Source organism: Nicotiana sylvestris, chromosome 2, assembly GCF_000393655.2.
Source record: "Nicotiana sylvestris chromosome 2, ASM39365v2, whole genome shotgun sequence".
Classification (NCBI taxonomy): Eukaryota; Viridiplantae; Streptophyta; class Magnoliopsida; order Solanales; family Solanaceae; genus Nicotiana; species Nicotiana sylvestris.
Genome location: NC_091058.1, coordinates 36,997,378 through 37,007,542, shown reverse-complemented (window position 1 = coordinate 37,007,542; position 10,165 = coordinate 36,997,378).

The window sequence follows — 10,165 nt, the reverse complement described above, 5'->3', positions numbered from 1 at the left end:
TTTTCTTCTTTCTCTTTTTTTTTTCTTTTTTTCTCTTATTTTTTATTTTCTTTCCCTATTCTAGAAGCCAGTAAACATGCAAGCCGAAACAGACAGATACGCAAGTAGCACGTAATATGCATCAGGATGGTCTTTTAATTTGGGTACACATGTTCTAGACGGACCCAACCCATGTGTTGAGTCCCCGAAGTCAAATGCACATAATACAAACAAACGTTCCTACTAGGGATCTGACATGAGGCTGAGTTATACTAAGCTAAAAACCTGGGTATATTGTTCCAGACTTGTGTACCCGAGCGGACAACTCGAGCCGGGGAGGGGGCTACGTACCGGGAACCATAAAGCCATCCGACTTTGTAACTTGTTCGAGCCACTTTCTTATTTCAAGGTATGACACTAACAGAAGGAGGAGTCACGCCAGCGTGCACATCCTCGAAGATGAGAAGAGAAGGATTTCGTAACAGTTTATATACAGTTCAAATAATATCAAAACGGTAAAAAGCGGCATTTAGCACAGGCTCAAACATGCAATAAAACCAGATAATAAATAAAGCCAATTATAACAATTATTCTAAGCTCGAATTCTTGAACCCTGAACCAGAGATTCTGGGTTCGATCCCCAGCAGAGCCAACAGAGCTGTCACACCTCCTTTTTACCTACACCCCTGGAAGGGTATAAGGGAGTTTTTTCAATTTAAAGTGACAATCGAAACGAGATTATTTTATAAAAAAATCAGAGTCGACACTTGAGATAATTTATGGTGTCCCAAGTCACCGGTTCAAATCCCGAATCGAGGAAAAGATTGACTCTATTTTATAGTTCGCGAACACAGAAATCAGGGTATGGAATTCTGTTAACCCGGGAGAAGGTGTTAGGTATTCCCGGATCCCGTGGTTCTAGCACGGTCGCTCAACTGTGATAATTGGTCTATTATCTGATTTTAGTACATGTTTAGCCTATGGTTCCATTTTAACTTTAACCGCTTTTATTATTTTTAAGGAAGATTGCAACTTCATTTAAAATATGTCCTGAACCTAGTCACATAAATGCACCCGCAGTCCGCAACACATTTTATATAACATTGTTGAGATTTGTATTTGGGTCACATAAATGCGCACCCGAGTTTAGGAAGGTAAATTATTAAAATAACGCGCCTAAAGCAACTACGCATTTGTAACTTTGTAAGGGCCACAGAAAATTCGCTAAATGGCACGCCTTGATTTTTAAAGAGCTAGTGTTAATTACATGAGGCCCATGAGTTATTTAATAAAAATGGCACACCTCAATTTCTATAGCAAGCTAACTAATTTTGTGAGGGCCATGAGCTTGGGAAAATATTTGAGGAAGAAGTGTACGATACAACTATTTGAAATCATAAAACAGCAAGTGCATCCACTCTTTATTAACGCAAAGCCATTTCACTTTAATTCCAAAAATTATTCTAACCACTAAGATTCAGCAAAATAAAATCATACTATAAACCCCACAATACCAATATAGTCTAAGCAACGAACATATAATTAAGAAGTGCACCAGGACACCAAAATTGCAAAAAAGAACACTAATAACAAGCTAATCACTGTTTCAAACAAGGCAAAGACATTCTTATTTAAAAGTGAAGAATAAACACAGAGCCAAACAAATATCACAACTAAATGCTACGAGAATAAATTCAGAAATGGAAAGATGAACAAGAGTTCAGCAGTGAACCTTTTCAGAAGCCAAAATTTTAGACCGGGGCCTTGGACGACGGAAACGATGAACAGATTTCAAAAGTAGGCCTCCCTGACTCGATGAGTTTTGCAATGGTTCAAGAGGTGTTCCTCGACTGATTTAGAACAACAAATCGGTGGTTAGTTACATGGTGTTTTTGAGGCAGTATTTCAGCTCGTTTTGAGCTGAAGTTTCAGCTCACTTCATGGAGTTTTCAAGCCACTCCCATAGCTGGAGATCGAGTTTTAGTCGGCGACGGAATGGCTGGGTTTGGGGTGTCACCGGCAGTAGATGGGAAAGGTCATTTGGCATCAGGTGAAGGAGCTTGGTTGATGTTTTTCTGGCGAGCTGGGTTGGGTCTGGTCACTGGTTGATTTGAAGAGGAGAGGTGTTCCGGCGATGGCTGCTTAGGTTATGGGTGTGTGTATGGAGATGGAGATAAGGTCTTGGAGATCTTATGTGAAGAAGTAGCTTAAATCCGATGGTGGGGGGAGTCTCGCTTGGTTTTTGCGGCTGACCCCTCTTTGGCTTTTTGTCTAGGATTCTGCCTTAGAGCTCCATGAAGAAGAAGAAGGCTATGTTTTTTTCATTTTTTTTATTCCCTTTTTGGCTGATCTCTGAAGAACGGCGGAAATCCCTGGGTTTTAGGTGTTACCCCTATTATATAGGTCTAGGTCTAAATGTGTATTTTTGTGTATTTTACAAATTAATCTCTAGGTCTTTTGTGTATTAGGTCCCTAGGTTTTTAAGAAAGGTGTTAAGGGTATTGGGCTCAGAGAATGAGCTTGAGAATTATGGGATATGTCCAAAATTAGGCCTAAAAATGGGTTGCTCGAGCCCAGGATTTATTCTTTCCCCGCAAACGAGATTAAAAATGCGATGTCATTTATTAATTAATCCTACTTAAGTAAAATAACTATTAAAATAAGACTGACCGTTAAAACGAAACTATTTTTGGTATTTTTCAAGATTAAAAATGACTACAAAACATTAATGAAACTATTTTTTTTGTAATTTTTATTTTCTTGTAATAAAATAAAGTAAAAGAGTAAAAATGAGTTGAAATAGCTATATTAGGCATAAACTAAATATTTACGTGCTAAAAAATGAAAAATATTGGGGAGGGTCAAAAATCACATGTCTACAACTCCAACCTCACAAATGGCCAATAACTCTCAACACATGCCTACATGCAAATCTGAGGATATCTCTTTTATAAACCCTACGCTATCCCTTTCTCCAAACGTGCAAGTAGATACTACCATCATCACCCTATCTCCAACTCCTATACCAACATTTGAAATCCCTTCCGCTACCCAAGGCTTCACTGCTATAAATCCGTCCTCCAACATTAACGATGCCAAAAATCTTACTAACTTTAAGACGCAGGTGTTGACTAATACAAATACTCAAACACCACAGAGCCCAAACAATGGCAAAACATCCACCATTCCCACCTCAGATGCCCGACCCACCAACCTACTATGTTCAACCCCCAGCCCTTCAAAATCACCAATCCCTTTCATGGCTGGAACTGGGCCTGATGGGTCATGATGTCTCATTCAACATGATCATCGAAGGATAGGAACCAATGATTGTCAGAACCCCATTACTTAGCCCAACTAGTATCATAGGGTATGCAAGTTGCCGTGAACTACTATTTGAACCACGTATGGATCAACAATGTTCTTAACCCCTTAGCACCAAATATGAACGTAGACCTGATCCAAACGATGAGGGGCCAGTGGGACCTTCCGCATCACTTTAATCCCATTTCTCTACAATATATGTCCATGGACATCCCCTTCTTTTCTCCAGAAGAGATAACCAACCTCAATGCAGTGTTCATGCCTTGGGAATCTCAGAACAATCGAGTTCCAAACACTGCCTACCCCCTCAAATGACACCACAACACCCATCGATGGCTCACCAACCCCCACCGATGACACAACAAACACCAATTCACTCGTCTTCACCATTAGCGCCAGAACAAGGCCCAGAAGAACCAATGGTGGAAGAAGTCAACCTGATACCAGAATCAACAATTGTAATTCAAACCTAAACGAAGTAAAAGTTTTTCTCTTCACGGAGATGCAAGGGCAGAGGCAAATTCTCAACTGCCCACTAGCCCTTTACAAATGCTCAATGGACATCTGTCCCCCTCAGGATCCGTAAGAGAGTTCCATGCAATGATCCTTATTCCTTTCCTAAGGAGAAACCCATTAAGGGGGAGGACAATAATGGAAAATAGGATCATCCAACCATGAATATCAACATTAATCGAGCCATTAACTTTACCATCTGGAACATTGGGTGGGGGCAACAATGATAACTTCTGCAGAAATTTTAAGGAGCTAGTTGACACCCACAAACCATGCATGACTACACTACTTGAAACCATGATGTCCTCCCACATTCCTCTTCTAAATGATTTTGGGTTTACTAACATGATTGAGATTCCAGCTGAGGGTCAGGCATGAGGAATGGTGGTTCTATGGGATCACACCATCGTCACTGTATATAACTTTGGTAGAAGGGATCAAGAAATTCATGCAATGATAGAGGTACTCCCTTTACGTGGTATCTAGCTATTTACTTCCATTTATTCTAGTACTAATAGGTCCTTCCGCAACATACTTTGGAACAATCTTCAATCTACTTTTGAAAATTATAAAGGTCCTTGGTTACTAGGAGGCGATTTTATTGATGTTATGTCGGTAAACGACAAATTTGGAGGAAATCCTATAAATCAGAGACGTGCTAATTTTCTTTGGAATTGTATTAATAATTGTCAACTAATGGACCTAGGCTTTAAGAGATGTAAATACACTTGGTCCAACCGTAGAAGAAGTAGTAAAGGTCTTATTATGGAACGACTTGATAAAATTTTCGCTAATAAAGAGTGGCTTAGTTTATTCGCTAATGTCTCCATTATGTACTTACCAAAAACCTACTCAGATCACAACCCTCTCTTAGTAGAGCTCATCCCTAAAAAAAAGTTCCCAACACTCCAAACCCTTTAGACTAGAAACAATTTGGTTTAGACACTCTCAATTTAAAGGCATTGTTAAGGAGAGCTGGATAAATAATAATTTATGTAGTGATACAAATACCTTTACTAATAAGATACAATCTTGGAAGTCTCACACATTTGGTGATATCTTTAGAAAAAAAGGTAAGTTACTTGCTAGACTCCAAGGGATCCAACAATCTCCTAGATATCCTTATAGCTCTTTCCTTCGAACCCTTAAAGTTCAACTTAAGGAGGAATATAACATTATCTCCGAATGGAAGAGGACTATTGGAAATTACGGTCTAGGATTCTATGGATCAATGAGGGTGACACCAATACTAAGTTTTTCCTCATATCCGCTACCAATAGGAGGCAAAAGAATAAAATAGTCTCTTTTCGAAATGATAATGGTGACTGGATTAATGATCAAGCCTCCATTCAAAATCATGTTTTGCCTACTTTCAATCGCTGTTCACAGCAAAGCACTCAAGCACAAATTGGTTAAGTATTAAAAATGACCCAACTAACTATTTCACAATTGATTTCTCCTCCTTAGATAGACCTCTATGCACGAAAGAAGTAATTGACGCCCTCTTTACTTTTAAACCCTTCAAGGCTCCCAGGCCGGATTGTTTACACCCTTTCTTTTATCAGAAATATTGGGACATTGTTGTCCCCTTAGTAATCCAATTCTGCCACAATATTTTTCATACACAACTTATTCCTAATAATTTTAACAACACTCTTTTATGTCTAATTCCCAAAATTCCTAGTGCAAATAATATCAAATTTTAGACCAATAAGATTGTGTAATACTAGCTACAAACTCATTACTAAGATCATAGCTAACATGATCAAACCCTTTCTCAACCACATCATCAGCCCCTTCCAATCCAGTTTCATAAAAAATAGGAGAGTTGTGATAACGCCATAATTATTTAGGAACTCCTTCATTATTTCTGTACTATGAAAGGGTGCAAAATAAATATGATCTTAAAAATTGATCTTGAAAAGGCTTTTGACCGTTTAGAATGGTCCTTTATCTATCGCACTCTTCGCTTCTTCAATTTCCTCCCTTTAATAACTCGTCTCATTATGAACTGCATCTCCACTAGCAACATAACGATTTTAGTAAATGTGAGTGTCACAAATTTGTTTAGTCCTAGTAGGGGAATTAGACAAGGAGATCCACTATCCCCCTATATTTTTATCTTTTGTCTGAAAATACTCTCTCGTATAATCTCCCATAAGGTTGATATACTTTGTTGGGACCCCGTTAGTATAAAAAATAAAAGTCCACTCATATCTTATCTCTTCTTTGCCGATGACCTAACCTTGATTTCTAATGTTAATAATAAAAGTTGTGCATATATCTCAGAATGCTTAAAACTTTTTTAAAAATAAACTATAACAAGTCCAAACTTATTTTTTCTAACAACTGTCCTGATGATAAGGCAAAACACTATGCCAATCTAATTGGCCTTAATATATCCAAGAATTAGGGAAAATATCCGCTCTCCGTGCGGTTATAAATAACTCTAATAGTAATAATGAAATTAATATTAATATCTGAACACTATAAATAGCCAAAAAATCAACTGTATATTTTTAATATACTTAAATATGTAAAGAAATTTTCTTTTGAGCCCTTGACTTGTCAATTTATCGTTGACATTTGTTTTGTTTTGAAAAGTAAAAATTATTCCTTTAATTCAAAATTTTAACATAATTTTTGGAACTCCATCTTTATTTTATAAATATTTGATTATATTTACTACTTATATTAGTGTAATTGTGAATATTTACTACTTATATAAGTGTAATTGTGGACATATATTTACATACATAATATTCTTTAATATAAATGTGCATATTTCTTAGTACTTTTTCTTGAAGGTTTTAAAAATAATTGATTTAATTTAATATGTCTTATCTAACCAATTCGATCGGTTAGAAACTCCAATTTAGTTTATAGAATAACATTAACACACAAGAAAATAAGCAATCTATATAAAATATAAGAAAGTTCCAAACTCCTTTTACTTCTTTTTTTCCTTTTTCATGAATAAACAATCTAGAAATTTGTAATAATATGAACTACTCTACTTGGTATTTGCAATTCGATTCTAATTATAACGACTAAAAAATAATTGATCTCCAAAAAACCTATAAAATTTTGGGATATTCATTAAAAAATCATCTTGAAAATATTTACAATACTTACAAAACGATCAAGCATAAAACAATGTCTTTCTCAAATCTGAATACGTCTTCCTCAAGATCAAGCGAAATGCAGCCGGGCACTTCTTATGTAGAATAATCCGGAGAGGATCAAGCGAACAAACCAAATTATAATCACGACTGACTGATAAGAGTACTCTTTTTCTAAATAAAAAAATAAAGAATAATTGCATGGGCTAAAATCGGAAGAAACTACATTAATAAAACCTGGGAAGCATGTTTCATACCCTTTCATAGATATTTCTTATTTCAATGCATAGACAACGTGTATAGAATAAGATTTTCTAATCATTCTAGATTGTAGATCTTACCCTTGTTTAATTCACAAGTAAGATGCATAAATAATACTCGCTCTATTTCAATTTATGTGAACAATAAATGCATGATAAATTTTTACTCTACTGATTAGAGATATTCTTTTGATTTAATTTTCTTAACATTTCTTTGCTTTCTTACTTTTTCTTCTTTCACCCGCCACTAATTTGGATAAATTTGAAATAACAACTTTAAATATAGCCAAATCTCCTTTTCTTCCACAAGTAAATATCCTAATAATACTCCATCGTCTCAGAAAATATATTTATCATTTATAACATTTACCACCTTCTTCCATATAAATACTATAACAAAGAAGAGTAACCATATAGTGGCCACGTTTTCACTATGGTCCTTAAGAATTTTTCTCTGAGGAACGTCCATCACAATTCCGTGTTCTTTTTATCTTCAGAGACCAGAGCACTTAGATCAGTATCAGAAAGCACGCTCTTCAACTTCATGCTGTAAAAGTGTGTTTGCCAATATTCTTGAATTTTCTAAGAATTGAAAATAGTATATATTGTAGTAACTATATTAGTTAAGCTTTAATATCAAGATCCACATATATTATCGTTCTATTGTAATATCAGTTTCATGTGTCAAACTTTCCCATTGTTTTTTTGTAATACCAGCTTCTCTTTAAGGTTTCAGATACTGTTCGTTTCAATTACATCAAATAAATCAATATTTATTCAACTACGTACAATAACTTGGAGATTATCATCGCATTTAAATGATAGGAAGAGACTCAGATGTTTTTGCAGTTTTGTACATCTCCAAAGGCATATATCATTCATTATCAATAGTAAAAACAAATTTAAAGGCCTTAATTTCCTACGAGAAAGACCAGAGATATAAAGTACGAAAGGCTTCAGAGAACAAAGGAGGAGAGATGACAACACCTTCTATAAACTCACCTTCCATTAAATCTTTGTTATTTAGTTCCAGCAGACTGTTAATTCCGTTGTATTGTATCCCTCTTTCCCATGGATATCAACGTTATGCACACCACTCCATTATTTATCACCACATGCAAATGAAGGAAAATATAAAATACAGAGAGGAAACTCTATACTTTAAAATCCAAAATTAGTAAGTTATATAAAATTGATGAATATTAAATGATAACGTTACCTAGTTATTTGAGCAATTAATTTGGATGAGTGATCAAATGTGAGGGAGGTAAAGATAGTTGCCACCTATCTTTAATTAACGTGGAATATTAGAAGTCATGGAAAGAGAAAAAAACTACTAATATATTAAATGCTTTTGAACAAATCTGTTCTGTCAAAAATGAAACGTTTGGAGTAGTTGTAATCGAAAGAATGTGTTTGATCACTTGTTTAGATAGATTAGAAACGGTGCAAAACGGTATGATTACTACTTAATAAATGAAATTAAGTGGAAATTGAGGGAAATTATCAGAAAATTGAGAAAAAAGATAAATAGCAATGCTAGTCTATGAGAGGTGCCAAATCACCTTTTTCATTCCCTCCTTTATATATATATAGAGATTTTGGAAAGTACCTTGGCTTTCCTATGCTTCAAAAACACCCCAAACCAAAAGATTTTCAATTTTTTATTGATAACATGCAGACAAAGCTTGCTAATTGGAAATCCAATTTTCTTAATATCGCAGGGAGAACTGCCTTAGCCCACTCTACCCTTAATGCCATCCATAACTACATTATACATTATACTTTGCTTCCCACAAAGATCTATAAGTTAATAGACAAAATCCAACGGGACTTTATTTGGGGATCTACTAGAGAAAAGAAAAAGCTTCACCTCATCAACTGGAAAACCATCACCACCCCTAAAGAATTTGGTAGATTTGGACTAAGGGCAACAAAAGATAAGAATTTGGCTCTATTAATAGGTCTCTCTTGGCGCTTAATCTCTCAAATCAACTCTCCTTGGGCCAAAACACTGGTCTGCTCCTATTCCTCATGCAAGTCCACAACCTCTATCTCCTTTGTAGGGAAAAGTATCCTCAAAGGTTGGTATTATTGTAAGAAAGGCATTCTTTGGCTGCTTAATAAGTACTTTGACATTTGGAACTCTAGATGGATACCATCTATGCCATGCCTTAGAAATTGTATAGAGGGACCCCTCAACAAAGGCGATCTCTCCATCAAAATAAATGACCTTTGTCCTAATAACATCTGGAACCTAAACAAAATATCTTTCCACCTTCCAGATCCCATCCAAAAAATAATTAATACCATCCCTTTCCCTTTAAACCATAACTCCAAAGATATTATTATATGGGAAAATAGTGGAAGTGGTCGTTTTACCACGACCTCTTGCTACACCCTCATCAATAATCTTTATCATAGTAGAAACAATTTCAAATGGATCTGAAAAATCAACTGCCCCAACAAGATCAAATATTTTCTATGGTAGGTTTTCCATAACAAACTTCCCACCAGATCCTTCCTAGCTCATATTGGTATCAATATTGACAAACACCGCACAACATATCGCGAGACAGAAGAGACTATAGAGCACATCTTTTTAAACTGTCCACTTGTTCTCAGGTTGTGGCAAACTTTAGGTATTCACCACATACCCCTCAACACAAACGTCCATTGGCTACTCACCATCAAAATATTGAATCATAGTTTACCTGCTCTCCCGATTACATGGGAAGACTTCTTTGCTTTTGCCATCTGGGACATCAGGCTTAACAAAAATAACAACCTCCACAACAATACAACCCTTGATTTGAAATCTAACACTATGATAAATCATGCTTCAGAATACAAATTCCTAGCCGAAAATGAACCCTACATGCTTGCCCAGAAAAAAATTGTGGTATATTGGCATAAACCACCCAGAAATTGGTACAAGCTCAAAATGGGTGGTGCTTTTGAAAAAGG